The sequence below is a fragment of the Elephantulus edwardii genome, unplaced genomic scaffold, assembly GCF_000299155.1.
Source record: "Elephantulus edwardii isolate Elephantulus edwardi_28Jun2011 unplaced genomic scaffold, EleEdw1.0 scaffold00361, whole genome shotgun sequence".
Classification (NCBI taxonomy): Eukaryota; Metazoa; Chordata; class Mammalia; order Macroscelidea; family Macroscelididae; genus Elephantulus; species Elephantulus edwardii.
This window is the reverse complement of record NW_006400111.1, coordinates 1,530,317-1,544,788: the sequence shown is the minus strand read 5'-3', so window position 1 is coordinate 1,544,788 and position 14,472 is coordinate 1,530,317. Positions and strand designations below refer to the sequence as shown.

The 14,472-nt window shown below is 37.3% G+C and overlaps 1 protein-coding gene across 1 annotated transcript in view; it reads right to left on the bottom strand.

The window, feature by feature from the left end:
* The window catches only part of TNRC6A (trinucleotide repeat containing 6A), a gene marked incomplete at its 3' end in the record, with an annotated part of 59,056 nt that extends 53,220 nt beyond the window's left edge, over nt 1–5,836 (bottom strand). The window contains exon 1 of the mRNA XM_006902045.1: nt 5,380–5,836. The remainder of the gene's footprint in view (nt 1–5,379) is intronic.
* Nucleotides 5,837–14,472: the final 8,636 nt, after the last annotated feature.

Sequence of the window (14,472 nt, the reverse complement as noted above, 5' to 3'; positions counted from 1 at the left end):
AGTTTTTCGTTCAACTGTCATTAAACTTTTTCTCAAGAGTCGGATAGTAGACAGTTTCAGTTTCATGGGCCAGATGGTCTCTGTGGCAGCTCTTCCACTGCAGCCCTGAAATAGCCAGTAATATGTAAATGAACAAGCATAGCTATGCTTCGGTCAAACTGAGAAAGAAAACCACTCCCATTGCATTGATTCTGACACCAAGGAGCCTGGAAGGACACAGTAGACCTGCCCAGGTCTCCCAAGCTCTGAATCTTCACAGAGCAGATTGCCTTAGCTTTGTGCTTTCAGTTAGCAGCTGAATGCTCTAATCCCTAAGCCAGTAGAACTCCTTTTACAATAGTAAAGGTTCGTACAAAATGACCGCTATTCTACATTGCTGTTGGTAACTGTTCACTCCAATTCACAGCAACCCCACGTGCACAAAGCAAAATTGCTCTACAGGGTTTTCAAGGCTGTCTATGACCTTTCAGAAGCGGATCACCAGGCCTGTCTTCTAAAGTGCCTCTAAGTGAATTCAAACTGTCAACTTTTTGGCTGATAGCTGAGGGTCAGTCTGTCTGTCTGTCTGTGCCATCCAGAGTGCAGTCCTGTTCTAGATTAAAGATGCACAACCAAATGCAAATGGATAGAGGGTGACATATAAAAGACATTCTTCACAGTGCTGTTTTGAACCCAGTGCCTGCTGATGAGGACCTCAACTACACAGTGGTAAGAGCTGTGCAAAGACGACAAGAAAGCTGAGAGGCCAAGAGATACCTTCAGTAAGCTAGTGATCTGTAAGACATGGTGAGGTCTCTGGAGAGACATTTTTTATTTCCAGGCTCTAGGTGAGTGACTGCTTGCAGGAACAAGGTATTAATACCCTGAGAAAGAGAATCCAGAAGGAGATATGTATGAAGACAAGATAAGCACAATGGGTCCAACATCTGCCTAAAAATGGAGGAGATAAAAAAGAAAACTAGAGATGGAAATAGAACTCACAAGGAAGAATGGTTTTGGTTTTTGGTTGTTGTTTTTGTCTTGTTTCTTTGTTTTTGTTTTTTAAAAAAAGGCTAGTAGACAGTAGATGAAATTCTAGAGAACAAAAAAAATTTAGGAAGTGGTTAAAAAAAAAATCTCCAAACAACAAAACCTAACTATGCAGAGGATACTGGGACACTGAGGCCAAGAAATGAAAGTATTTTATGAAGAAGAAAGGGATCAAAAAGAATAATGTAAGATACTCATTAAGATAAAAATAGAAAAGTTTGGGTTTGACATTCATAAAATCTGATTAAAAGTAATTTTCAGTCAAGTAAGCAGGAATCAGAAGACTGAAGTAATGTATTAAAAGATTTAAATATAGATTATTCCTTTAAAAATTGTGAGCAAAAGGAAAAGAGAGAAATTTTGTAGTAGTCTCAAGAGAATAAAGAAAAAATGTTTTAATTATATTCCAAGGTGAAGGTGCAAACTCAAAGTGAAATTACAACGCAGCCACACTGAAAAGACAGTCAGGAACACAGATGGATGGACAGTGTTTTAATCTTTTAGTATCTCCAGAAACTGTAATGTTAAATATTTTTTGTATGTTAAAATAGTTCCAATCTCATTCACTTACTATTGTACAGTAAATATCTAAGCTCTTTCTTTCCCCTTTGGAAAACTGAAATATTTCAAACTTAGGAAAAGTTTAAAAAGTAATAGAAAAATACTCATTTACCTTCTATCTTTACTGCTACATTATTAATATAGTACAGAAAAGTCCCATGTACCTCTTCTCTGATTATATCTCCTTCCTTCTCTTACCCTAGGGATAATCATCCATACAAATCTTTAGATTCTGCTGTGTTTTAATGCAACAATAAACAACACATAATGTTGCTTTGCACACTTTAAATGTCGTATAAATTATATGACACTGCATATGGGACAAGTGGGAATGTGGACATACAAAGACTATTACTGCATTAGTCCACAAACCCTTCTTACATACACTGCCAGCTTCTCAAATTTCAGTTATTTGGGTAGTAGCAGAGCCTGCTCTGTGAGGGATCTAAGAAGTCAACTACAAAAGAAAAATCTCAAAGTGTGAATTAAAACCATCAGTAAACATCTGAAACACAGACTCAAACTGGCAGCCCAGGGCTGTGTCTACAGAGTAGTCTGGTTTAAACAAAGAAAATGAAGAGTGGAAAGTTTTTTAGGGAGGGGGACAAGATTCACATATTTATCATGATCCCTTTAAAATCTTTTACTTCACTTACCTGCTATTCCCAAAAAGCATTTAGTTAGTGACTCCTGTTTTACAAAATATCTAATCTCATTCAAAGTATCTCTGGTTGTACTGACTAAATGAGGACTGCATTACAGGAGGGCAACGAGGTATATTCAACACCTTTTTACCATGGAAATAAGTAAATTTCTACAATTCACATTTATTAGTTTAAATCTACTTTCTCCATTAATTCTACCAAGGAAACAAGAAAAAGCCAAACGTAGACAAATAAAATGGTAGAAATATGGTCTCGTAATTCTGAGCTACATTTAATTCACACTGTGCCCGAGCTTTCAATGATGCTGTTTAAACCATCTGATACAGTATTCTTCATTACTCACTAGGTTTGATCCTTGTATCTCATTCTTTAAAATGAAGATAATATTATCTAATGAAGATTGACTGAGTAAATACAGTGTGCTCTGGTGGCCTAGTGGAACGAAGTTATGCTGCAATCCCAAAGGCACACAGTTTGAGGCCAACAGCTGCTTCACGGGAGATGAGCAATCTCTTCCCACGAGGATTAACTGCTTCTGAAAGCCAGCCGGAGAGTCAGCCAAGGATAGTTCTGACTCTATGGTACACAACACAACAATAAGCATTCCATAAGGGTTTGCATTGCTATTATTAATAACCCTTCAGGAGCCAACATGGAGTATTCAACTATCAGTTGAAAGGCTCACTGTGAACCCATACAGAGGCTCCTCAGAAGATAAGTCTGATGCTCTGATTCCAAAAGGTTTGAAAATCTTATGGAAAACAGCTCTAGTCTGGCACATAGGGGGCCACTGTCAGTGATAATCAACTACAACTGTACAGCAAGTACAGGAGAAAAGGCAGACTCAATGCCTCTAAGAAGCCATATTTTGTGCTAAAGGTTTTGTAACCATTTCTCACAGCACCTAAAAAGATATTTTAATGTAAAGGTGTGACACATGCTGTCAAGTGCAGATTAACAAAGCTTCCAAAAAGACAAAAGCACAAATCTGATTCTTCATAATGCTTTCCCTTCACCACCTAAATTCTCTATTTGTTTTGAGATTAACATCAGACCACAATGAGCACACTATACCCTCCTGACCACCATCTGAACTTCCACAGCAATGAAATGTCCTTGGCACATCAGGCAGCACAGTCTCCTTTCTTAGCCTTCTAATGGCTTTCTTAGTCTTCTATGGCTCCCTACATCTTCTAATCTGAACATATATCTACTAAAACTTTTTTCAAGCCATATACATTTTTTAAAAATTAGAGTCTCCCATCCTTGTTATTTCCGCATCAAAAGCAGCATATGGATCTTCTTTCATTTCCCAAATCAAAAAAGCATATTCAACACATCATTTTCTAAATACTGTATCATACTTCCATTCTAATTTCACAAATCGTATCAACACTGCTTAGGAGGTACTTAAGTATTTGTTGTACACTCAATTGCTTGTAAGGCTTTACTTACATTTTTCAACCACACTGATGTGTGGCGTATGCATCTGCTTTCAACCTGATTTTCCTGGTTAACTTCAAGCTAAATAATTAACTTTTGATGTCTGCACAAGATTGTATGTAAAATGTCAAAACCAAACTATTTTTCTTGCAAAATAAAGATCTTCTATAAAAGTCAAAGGGAAGATAATTTAGTCATTGCCTGTATTTTAGGGATTATACTAGTTGTTTTAACATATTCTTTAATCCTCAAAGCAACCTTATGGGGCATGTACTTCTGTTTACATTTTACCAGATTAGGAGGATTAGATGAGTTAAACAGTTTTAATAACTTTTAATTTGGCTAAGCTCACACAGGTACTAAGTGGCTGGGGAGTAGGAAACAACTACTAATTCATAACGGTAACTTTCCAACAACAATGTGCTGCTCTAAATACCTATGCTAGAAAACTCACATGTGTGTCCTCTTCCTCCTTACCTATCATATGCCGTATGTTGCCAAAGCACAACATGGTGATTACGAACATAGCTTTGGAGTCAGAGAGATCTTGATGTGAGTCCAGGCTCTGCTACTTATTAGCTGTGAAATACCATAATATATTATAATGTACAGAGTATTTCTCAGTATATATAAGAAAGCATAACGTAGAAAGTGAATAACTTGAGTTAAGAAAGACGATCTGGATGAGATCCAGATACAACAATTAAGTAACCTGCCCAAGGTCACATTTCTTATATATATGGTGGTAGCAGTGCTGAGATGTAAAAATCAGATCCATGAAGCTCTAGAAACGTCACTCTATATCACGATACTATACTGCTTCAGTACACGTTTTACATGTACATTGCTGTCGTTCTGTACTGTGGAGTTGGAAATGACTCACAGCTGACTCTCCAGGCGTTCAGGGGCTGTAAGTTGCATGGGAGGAGACGGCTATGCTTCTCCTAAGGAGTAGCTGGTGGATTTGAATTGTGTGCCTTTGGATTGGCAGGTGCAACTTCTTAACAATAAGCTACCAGACCCTAGTTCCATGTAGAGGAACCTTGATTCTCTTCAACTTGAGCACCTAATTCTTTACCTGACCTCTGAGAAGCATTTTAAAAAATAATTGGATAAATGTAAAGATTAACCAACCATATATGTTGAGACAAATGAAGCTTTTAAGAAACTGGTCACATACTGAGTTTATTTTGTGCTTTATAATCACTACTGAGCTGAGAAAAACCATTTTGATGCAAATAAGAAAATGCCCTTACTCTGTGTGAACATGGTACATGATAACCAATGATCTTGGGCAAGTTATTTAATGTCTTGGTGCCTCCGTTTTTTCTACTGAAAAATGAAGATAAGAACAACCTAAAATCTAACAGGGATTTTGATGGTTAAGTAAATACATAATTGCTGAGGATATCATTTTGGGCAGAGAAGTGGTCAATTTTATGTCTTCCATTCTTGTCAATTTTAGCTAAAGCTGCTATTAAAATGGGCAGAACCTGGAGAGAGAGTAAGTGTTTAACCATAATTTTAAAAGTGAAAGGGGCAAATCACTCATAGGAAACATTTTAGGATTTCCCCAGTTCATGATTCCCTGTACAGAATTCACATCACCAAAGAGTCATGGACTTGCTACACTGCTAATGATTAATGAAGTTTGAGTCCCATAAGAAATACCTTCTCTCACCTGACTGGTTTTTGCTGTTCTGCACCTCTCCATTATTTTGTGGCTGTAGATTTGTTAAAGCACTGCTCTCTGACTGGCTGTTTAACACATTAACAGCAGATCCCAGGTTTGCTGCTATGACAGGGAAATGCTGACCCCTCTTTAGAAGTTGTTTATGTTCTTGGTGGCGAAATCGTGGTGGTACTTCACGAGGATACCGAGGCAAGGTTGGCTGCTGCTGTGACTGCTGTGACTGCTGCGACTGCTGCTGCTGCTGCTGCTGCTGCTGCTGCTGCTGCTGCTGCTGTTGTTGCTGCTGCTGTTGCTGCTGCTGCTGATTGTTGGCTGTGGCTCGCTTGGCATTATTATTAGTGCTGGTTGTTGAGGAAGTGCCGTTATTAGAGTTGGCAGGCTGAGGCTGGCTTACACTGGGCTTTATCTGTTCTGGCACTAATCCCAACAAAAAAAGGAAGGGGGTGGAAAAGTTAGCCAGAAAAGTATACTCCACAGTAATTCATTTAAAGGCAAACCCACTAAGAAAAAAAACAATCCTACAGAAGCTATAAATGTGTAGTTATATCCTCATTCATTGGTTCAAGTTTTCTTAGAACAAAGAACTACCAAAGCCAAGTTCTCCTTCTTTTAACAATCTGGGAAGGAGATGGAAAGCTCTGACCTTCCTCAGCCAGAATAACAGATCATTCTGAGATCTTTTTCTATATTACTCTCTTATCAGAGAACAAGCACTGGGTACAACTATACAACTAACAATGACTTGAAAGGACAAATGTGGCTAATCAATTTCTGGTAAACCTAAAAGAATATTGATGAAATGTAAAGATTATAGTCATCAGTATGGATTACAACATCATGATAAGCAGAGAAAAGATTGAAGCTGCCAAGGATTTTCTTTTACTCGGATCCACAATCAATGCCACCCACAGAAGTGGCAGTCAAGAAATGAAATGGTGTGTATTGCATTGGGCAACCTGCTGACAAAAAAACTTCCTAAAATGCTAAAGAGCAATGAAGCCATGGTGTGAATCATCTCATATACAGGGGAGAGTTGGACAATGAATAAGGAAGACTCAAGAAGAACTGATGCCTTTGAACTGTGGTGGTGATTAAGAGTACTGACTGAATCACGGACTGCTAGAAGTACAAAGGAGTATGTCTTAAAGAAGTGCAGTCAGAGTATCCTCAGAAATGAGGACATTGCAATTCTTTCTTACACACTTTGAGGCATGATATCAGGAGGGGGCAGTAGAGGGTCAGGGAAAAAGGAGGAAAATTCTTACTGAGGTGAACTGATATACTGGCTAGAGCAATAGATTGTAACACAGCAGAGATTGTGAGGATGGCACAAGACCGGGAGGTGGTTCATTGTGTTGCTCTGTTGTCCTTGAGTTGGTTATGATGTCAGAGCCAAGACAATGGCACCTAAAACAACAAAATATTCCATACCCTGGCAAATTCCTAATCCTATTCGATGTGTTTAGTGCCAATTTTTCATCTTTGGATGGTAACACAAGAACAAGGATGTTGTAAACAATATGTCAGTGTCTTTACAAGGGTTTTTGTTGCTGAGATGTGAAGTCTCAATCAAGTAAGAGAAAGTCAGAAGATGGATGCAAATGCAGAGATAATAGTCTGACATCTATGATGCAACTAATCAACTAAGACTGCAAAAATATTGGATATCGTGTTCTAAGAAATATTGATAACAGTCCCTTACCCGCTGTTTGGACAATCAGAAAATATAACTAGTAATTTTTTCTGACTCCTAAGAGACAAAATATGCAAATAAATTGATCAAGCACTTATGAAAAAACCCTATGAAATAAGCATCTTAAAGCAGTGAAGACATACCCAGTCTCTAATACTGAGAGCCAGGCAGCATGGTATCTGAGGTTTTGGTGGCACACAGACTCAGGTGTTAGTATCAGCTCTCTTTAGACAAGCTGTATAAAAGGAGGCAAACTGTTAGCTCCTCTATAAAATGAGCTAATACTGGTATTTGTTGCACTGTGGTCTAGTGGCAGAAAGCTGCACTGCAATCCCCAAAGCCCATGGTTCGAGGCTCTGCGGGAGAAGGATGGGCAATCTCCTCCCCTGCGATTAACTGCTTCTGAAAACCTGACAGAGGGTCAGCAGTGGGTCGGTTCCAACTCAATGGTACACAACAACTCAAAACAATCCTAGTTATAGGCTGCTCTGGTGTAGTGGTTAAGAATCTGCTGTGATTCCAAAGGTGTGTGGTTTAAATCTGCCAACGGCTCCTCGTGAGCAGGCTGGGAGATGGATGGGCTTTCTCCTCCTGTGCTTCTGAAAACCCACTGCAGGGTCAGCTATGGGTCGGGTCCTACTCGATGGAACACCACAACTATCAGGTTAAATACATGAGGGTTTCATGGGTGTTTATAAAGCACTAAACACAAGACTTTCCAAAGAGGGGTTATTATTCATGACTTGGCACACTATCATCTTATAAAACAGCTTCAAATTTTGCTGAGATTGTGACAGATCCTCCTATCATCAGGTAAGTGAGATATCTCTATGTTGTCTAGGAAGATAATCAGAGAAACTCTTTTAAAGGACTAAGAACTCCAGCATTAAAATAGGCCCACTCTTCAGAACTTCTGTGTCTCTTTGCTATAGAGGCTATCTCGGTACACTGCCCAACATATTTTAAGTATTCAATTAACAAAAACTATTATTATGGTCTAAATAATAACAATATAAAAGGCAGTACTGTAGCTGAGATACATAAATATATAGTCTGTAATACGTATGGTAAATGATAAAGTCTTGGTCTTCTGTGAGGTTTCTAATAGAGACCTCAATTCTTCCTATGACAGTCAGCTGTGAGGCCTCCTCTCAAGAATATAGCAATACTCCTCTCTTTCCTTATCTGAACAATTAATTTGTCTATATTAGTCATGTTTATGTTTTTTAATATATGATTTTGATTTTTAGTTAAATCTTTAAGCTTTCAAAAGTAACACAAGTGATCACAGTTCAGAAAGAATTACTACGAAAAACTGTGAACAAAAAATTTAGAAAACCCCAAACTGAAGGGGAGGGGTGGGCAGGAAGAAAAGTGCAACAATGAATGAATGGAAATCCAAAATCTCTGTAAATTTTCATTAAAATTAATAATAATAATAATAAAACAAAACAAAAATTTAGAAAACAAACAAAAAAAACCCCTAAAATCCTGTGAACATTCCATCTGTTGCCTGGAATTGTTTCCATTCTCCTTGAGGCTCACTGGCAAGCCTCCAATTAATCAACAGTCTGGGCCAAGTGATTTCTAGGTCTACTCTGTTATAAAAGTGTCTCTAGAAGAAGAAGAGATGCTCTTAGTTGTGGCAATAATGTACATACCTTTTTGTCCCTTACCTAGTAATAAGCCAATCTTATCATCTAACAAAATGTATTTCGTGAATACTAGAATAATCAAAAATACTTTTGAAATGAAAGGAGTACATACATGTATCTTCAAAATTACTGAAACACAAAAACACTAACCCCCATTTCTTCCTATTCAGCACTGGATTCATAGTGGTATTTCACAAGTGAAGGAGAGTGGAAGGTATTTAAGACCCCCACTGTTACACTATAGGCTAGTTGGCCACATTATCCTAAAGGAAAAAAAAATCTAAAAAGAAAAGTCTGTGACATCGCTTTTACACATAAAATGTATTTATGTGATAACACAACAAGAAAAATCTTTTATATATTAAAGAAATTAGTTGCTGTTGTTTTTACATACCGTCAAGTCAGAACCTACTGATAGCTGACCTTGCCAGTGGGTTTTTAGAAGCAGTACATCACATGGAAGAAGTCTGCCTGCATTTCTCCTGTGGAAGAGCTGATGAATTTGAACCACTGGCTTTGGGGCTGCAGCACAACTCCTTACCACTAAACCACCAGAGCTCCTTAAGGAAATGAGTAGATAATCTACATGCTAACACAAAATAAAAAGTGACTGGGAGTCCAGAAGCAGTATCTCTCTGACATCCTCCAATCCACTGCTTCCTTCAATGCTAAGAACTGTACTAAAAATCAGTGTAGAAAACAAGGCTAAGGTGTTCATTTCTAACGCAAGAAACCATCATTAACACCAATAAAAACATTAGAAAAATACAAGTACTGATTTTTGTTGTTGTTGTTATTGTTGTGTACCGTCGAGTCAGAACCGACCCATAGCTGACCCTCCAGTGGGTTTTCAAAGCCAGTTAATTGCATAGGAGGAAACTGTCCATCCTCCTCCCACAAGTACTGATTAGAACTTTAAGTATTGGAATTAAAATCTCAGATGTAAACACGTGATAGTAAGAAGTAATGAAGAAATTAACGGTGGTCAGCCATTAGGAGTGACATGCTAGCCAATATAAATTTGCATAGTTAAAATGTAAGGTACCTACTAGTGAAAGGAGAAAATGACTAAATGAAAACTTGATCAACCCAAAAGGCATAGGAAATGAAATATTTAAAAATTTACTTCAAAGATATGGCTACTATAAAAGACAAAGCAGGATGCCAAGAATAAATCTCCAAAATATCTGTAGTGGATGAATTAAATTCACTTATTAAAAGATAAAGGCTTTTAAAGTGGGTTAAGAAAAGTAAACACAACATACTTTGCAAAAATTGCTCCTAAAACAAAGCAACACAGGAAAGATTTCTCCTTTAAAGCATAAAGGTTTATATACCACCAAGAAATACTAATAAAAACAATATTAACATTATAAGGGATATTTCATATTAATAAGCCAACTAAAAATATATGAACAGTCAAGGACCTTTAAACACTAAATCTCATACAATGAAATCAAATTGAGACAAAATAAGAACTACTGACAAAAAGGCAGTCATATACTTGGAAGACAGTGTAACCCCTTTCTGACAAATATTCTTTAGATAGTCATGAAAAGCTAAATATAAACACACATTTATAGAGAGAACACTAAAGAAAACATCAATAAACTGCAAAAAGTACAAACAATGCAGATGATGGTTTTAGATTAAATTGCAATGATACTGAAACAATAAAAAGAGCAAATAAAAATCCCTCAAATAAATCTTGAGTTTGAAAAGAAATAAATACTGAACTGCAGTTACCAAGGAAATGATGACATTTCAGGCAATAAGAACTCTGGGGGCTTAGTGGTAAGTAGAGCAGCCCCTCGATCCAAAAGCACACAGTTCAAATACACCAGCTGCTTTGTGGGAGGAGGATTGGCAATCTCCTCTCATAATTTACTGCCTCTGAAAACCCGCTGGAGGGTGAGCTATGAGTTGGTTCCAACTTGACAGTACTTGAACAACAAATACTGTAACACGTACTGGTGGTCTCATGGTTCTACATTGCCAACACAAAGGCAGGCAGTCGAAATCCATTGCTTTGTGGAAAAAATAGGGGCAGTCTCCTCCTATAATTTAATGCTTCTGAAAAACCTCTAGAGGATTCTGATTTAATGGTATATAAGACAATGTTCAAAGGAAAATTCATAGCGTTAACTGTTTACAAGATTTTTAAAAAAATGTTTACCAAAGTTTGGTAATCTCAAACAATGAAGAAAAAAGATATAAAGAATGACTATGAGGCACTCAGCTCAAGGAGTTCAAAGAAGGAAATATCAAGGAAAAATTTAAAAATCAATGCCTTTAGAAAGGAGAAAGATCTGGTGTGGAGGCGGGGAAGAATTGAATTGCAATAGTAAAGTATTCCTATAGGTTACAATTTATACATAATCTGAAATGCTGAAGGAGGAAATTTGACACTGCTCACAGAAAAGGCAGGAAATTTAGACAGAGTAATTACTCAGTACAGAATGAACGGAGACAGTTGTCAGAGCATACTCCAGCATCAAGTAGTTGCACTGACTGATACTATCATACTATTTGTCTTGTCTCTTAACCTGCCATACTGTTAGGAAATGGGTGTTGCCAAGTCCCATGCTATTTAAATCATTGCAGAGAGTAAAAAAAGATGAAGCACCAACATAATGTTACCACCCACAAACTAGACAAAATTTTGGTACTCTCAAACAATGAAGGGAAAAAGATATAAATAACATTTGAAATATAGTGGAAACAGTACCCTGTATAACATCTGGGAAATAAATGCAAAAGGCTAAAATAAGAGAGAAAAAAAATACTGGAAATATAAAGAGAGACAACTCTAGATGTAAGAAGATTTTTTAAAAAAAAGATAACATGTACTATCTATAGCAATAAAACAGAAAACCCAGTTACAATGAACAGTGAGTGGTCAGAGCACATTTTATGTGAAGGGTCAGACAGTAAACATTTAAGACTTTGTGAATTACTCAGTTCTGCCACATTAGCACAAAAGTAGCCATAAACTATACATAAAAGCATGAGTGTGCTGTGTTCTCATGAAATCTTATATATGAAAATGTACGGGGAGGCCAAATTTGGCCTGCTGTTTCACAGCTCTAGTCTATAAAATATAATTCTACTTTTTCATGTAAAAAACAGAACAGTTTATGAAAAAGTAAACTTTTACAGTATAATAGAAGAAAATTAAAAAGTTCTAAAAGTTATTCCCCTAAAAAAACACTAGATCTATGACTTTACAGAAAATATTTCCAATTTTATAAGACATATCAGTCTTATATAAACTGTTCCAGAGTAAACAAAAGGTAGCTTGAAATCTTGGCTCTGCAATTTAAAAGCTATGTGACAATAGGCACATCACATAACCACTTTGTGCATCTAGATTCTTATTCTACAGGGATAAATTATACCTTCACAGTTATTGTGATTACAACTATCAACTGATTAAGAAAAGATTAAGAATAAAAAGATGACCTTGTGGTTTAGAGTTGTGCTGCCAACCTGAAGGCAAGCAGTTTGAATCCACCAGCTACTCTCTGGAAGAAAGATGGCCATCTACTCCAATGCAGTTTACTGCCTCTGAAAACCCACTGGAGGACCAACTAAGAGTCGGTTCCTCCTTGACTGTACACAACAAAAATAAAGATTTCTGTGCAGAACTATCTGAGTACCATTTACTATGACAAGATATGTTCTTGTTGTTGTGTCCAGTGAGTCAGAACTGAACCGTAGCTGACCCTCCAGCGGGTTTTCAGAGGCAGTTATTCGCGTGGGAGGAGACTGCCTATCCTTCTCCCACAGGGCAGCTGGAGTATTCAAACTGTGTGCCTTTGGGATTGCAGTGCAGATTCTTACCACTAGGCCACCAGAGCTCCTTAGGATAGGATACAGAAGATAAAAATCAAATGTTAACCCTGATATTGTTGTGTTCTATCAAGTCAGAACCTGTCCGTGGCTGACATTCATTCCAGCAGGTTTTCTGAAGCAGTAAATTGAACAGTAGTTGACTGCCAATCTTTCTCCTGCAGAGCAGGTGGTGGATTTGAATTGCCTACCTTCAGGTTGGCAGTACAGTTCCTAACCAGTCGGCCACCAGAACTGAAGCTGGATGTTACTATACCTTTAAAAGCGCCCCCCACCATCACTGAAAACAGAACCAATTCATAGCGGACTCTCCACTGAGGTTCAAAAGACTGTAAATCACATGAAGACTGTCAATCTTTCTCCACCACCAGCGAGGCATGGGCTTTGAGCAGTTCAACTCTACAGACTGCCAGAACTCCCACTAGAACTCCCAACTCTTAATCTCCAATCTCAAGACTTCTTCACACTTGCAAAAGGTATTGAGAACCCAAAGAACTTTTATTTATAGATAGTGTGTTAGAAGCAAGGATGGTGAGACTTTGCCTCATGTACTTGGAGCATATTATCAGGAAAGATCAGTCTTTGGAGAAGGACATCATGGGGGGGGGAGGTCAGCAAAGGAGAGGAAGACAACAGGATGGAAGGACACAGGGACTGTAAACAAGGCCTTAGCACAGCAGAGTTGCTGAAGATGGTGCAAGATCACCCAAGGTTTTGTGCTACTGTATACAGGATAGCAACAAGTCAGAGGAGACTCAATAGCAGCTAACAAGAGACATTTGCTAGGGAAGAAACTGAAACTGAAGGAAGAAGTTACTATTAATAATAGCAAAGTTAACATAAATTATATATATTAAAAAGAATGAATTTCCAAAACATACGCAAAAAAATTCAGGAAACACATGGCACTGTTTTAAATTTTCACAAATCTTTTAAATGTCTGGCTTAATAGAAAGTTTAACTTTCCTATTTCCTTTTGCATCTAATTTGCTATTATAATCCATGTTAGGGACCCACACTGGAAAATCCATGTGGGTATTTATAAAAGGGCAAATAAAATCTTAATTATGAAAAAAATTTCATCCTAGAGATCCTTGAAAGTACACTACTCTCCAAAAGTCTGCATCTCTCTGACCATTCGAACCCATCAAGGCTCTGAGAGAGAGCAGGCAAGCTCCTCAGTTTGGTTGGATGGCAATGAGTGAAAAGTAATGGGTATAAACATGTGGGTACATACATGAACAAAGATAGGTGCACACATACACACATAACAGTAACTGGCTGGAATGCCACAGAATAAAGGGTTCTTCATTCTGAAGAATCAGCCAACACTGTCTACAAATCATTGTCTAAAATAAATTTAGAGCTAGCAACTAGAGATAGCAAAGTGAATATGATTACTAATATAGGTAAAGACTCCCTAATTAGTCCTTATATTGACTATAATAAAAAAATTAATAAGGAATTTCACTTAGTGTAAAACATATACATAATGTAAAGGTATCTCTTCAGTATTTTGCTGTGTTTATAACCCAATTCTTCTAATGCACAGTTTAAACAAGTTCGAACTATCCCCCCTCTAAGAATCAAGTTTGTGATTATTTTGTAATGGCAAAAGAATTTAAACTATTATTTTCCTAAATTATCTTCCAAATCAGGATTTTCCACTTTGTGAAACAAACAGCCCATAATATAGTTAACTTTTGATTATTACTTTGCTACTTTTATTTATAATAATGGGTGACTTTTATTGATAATAATGGGTGACTGGAATGCAAAAGTTGGGAATAGTGAAGAAGAATCAGTAGTCGGAAAACATGGGCTTGGTGACAGGAATGAGGCTGGAGATAGGATGATTGAATTTTGTAAAATCAATGACTT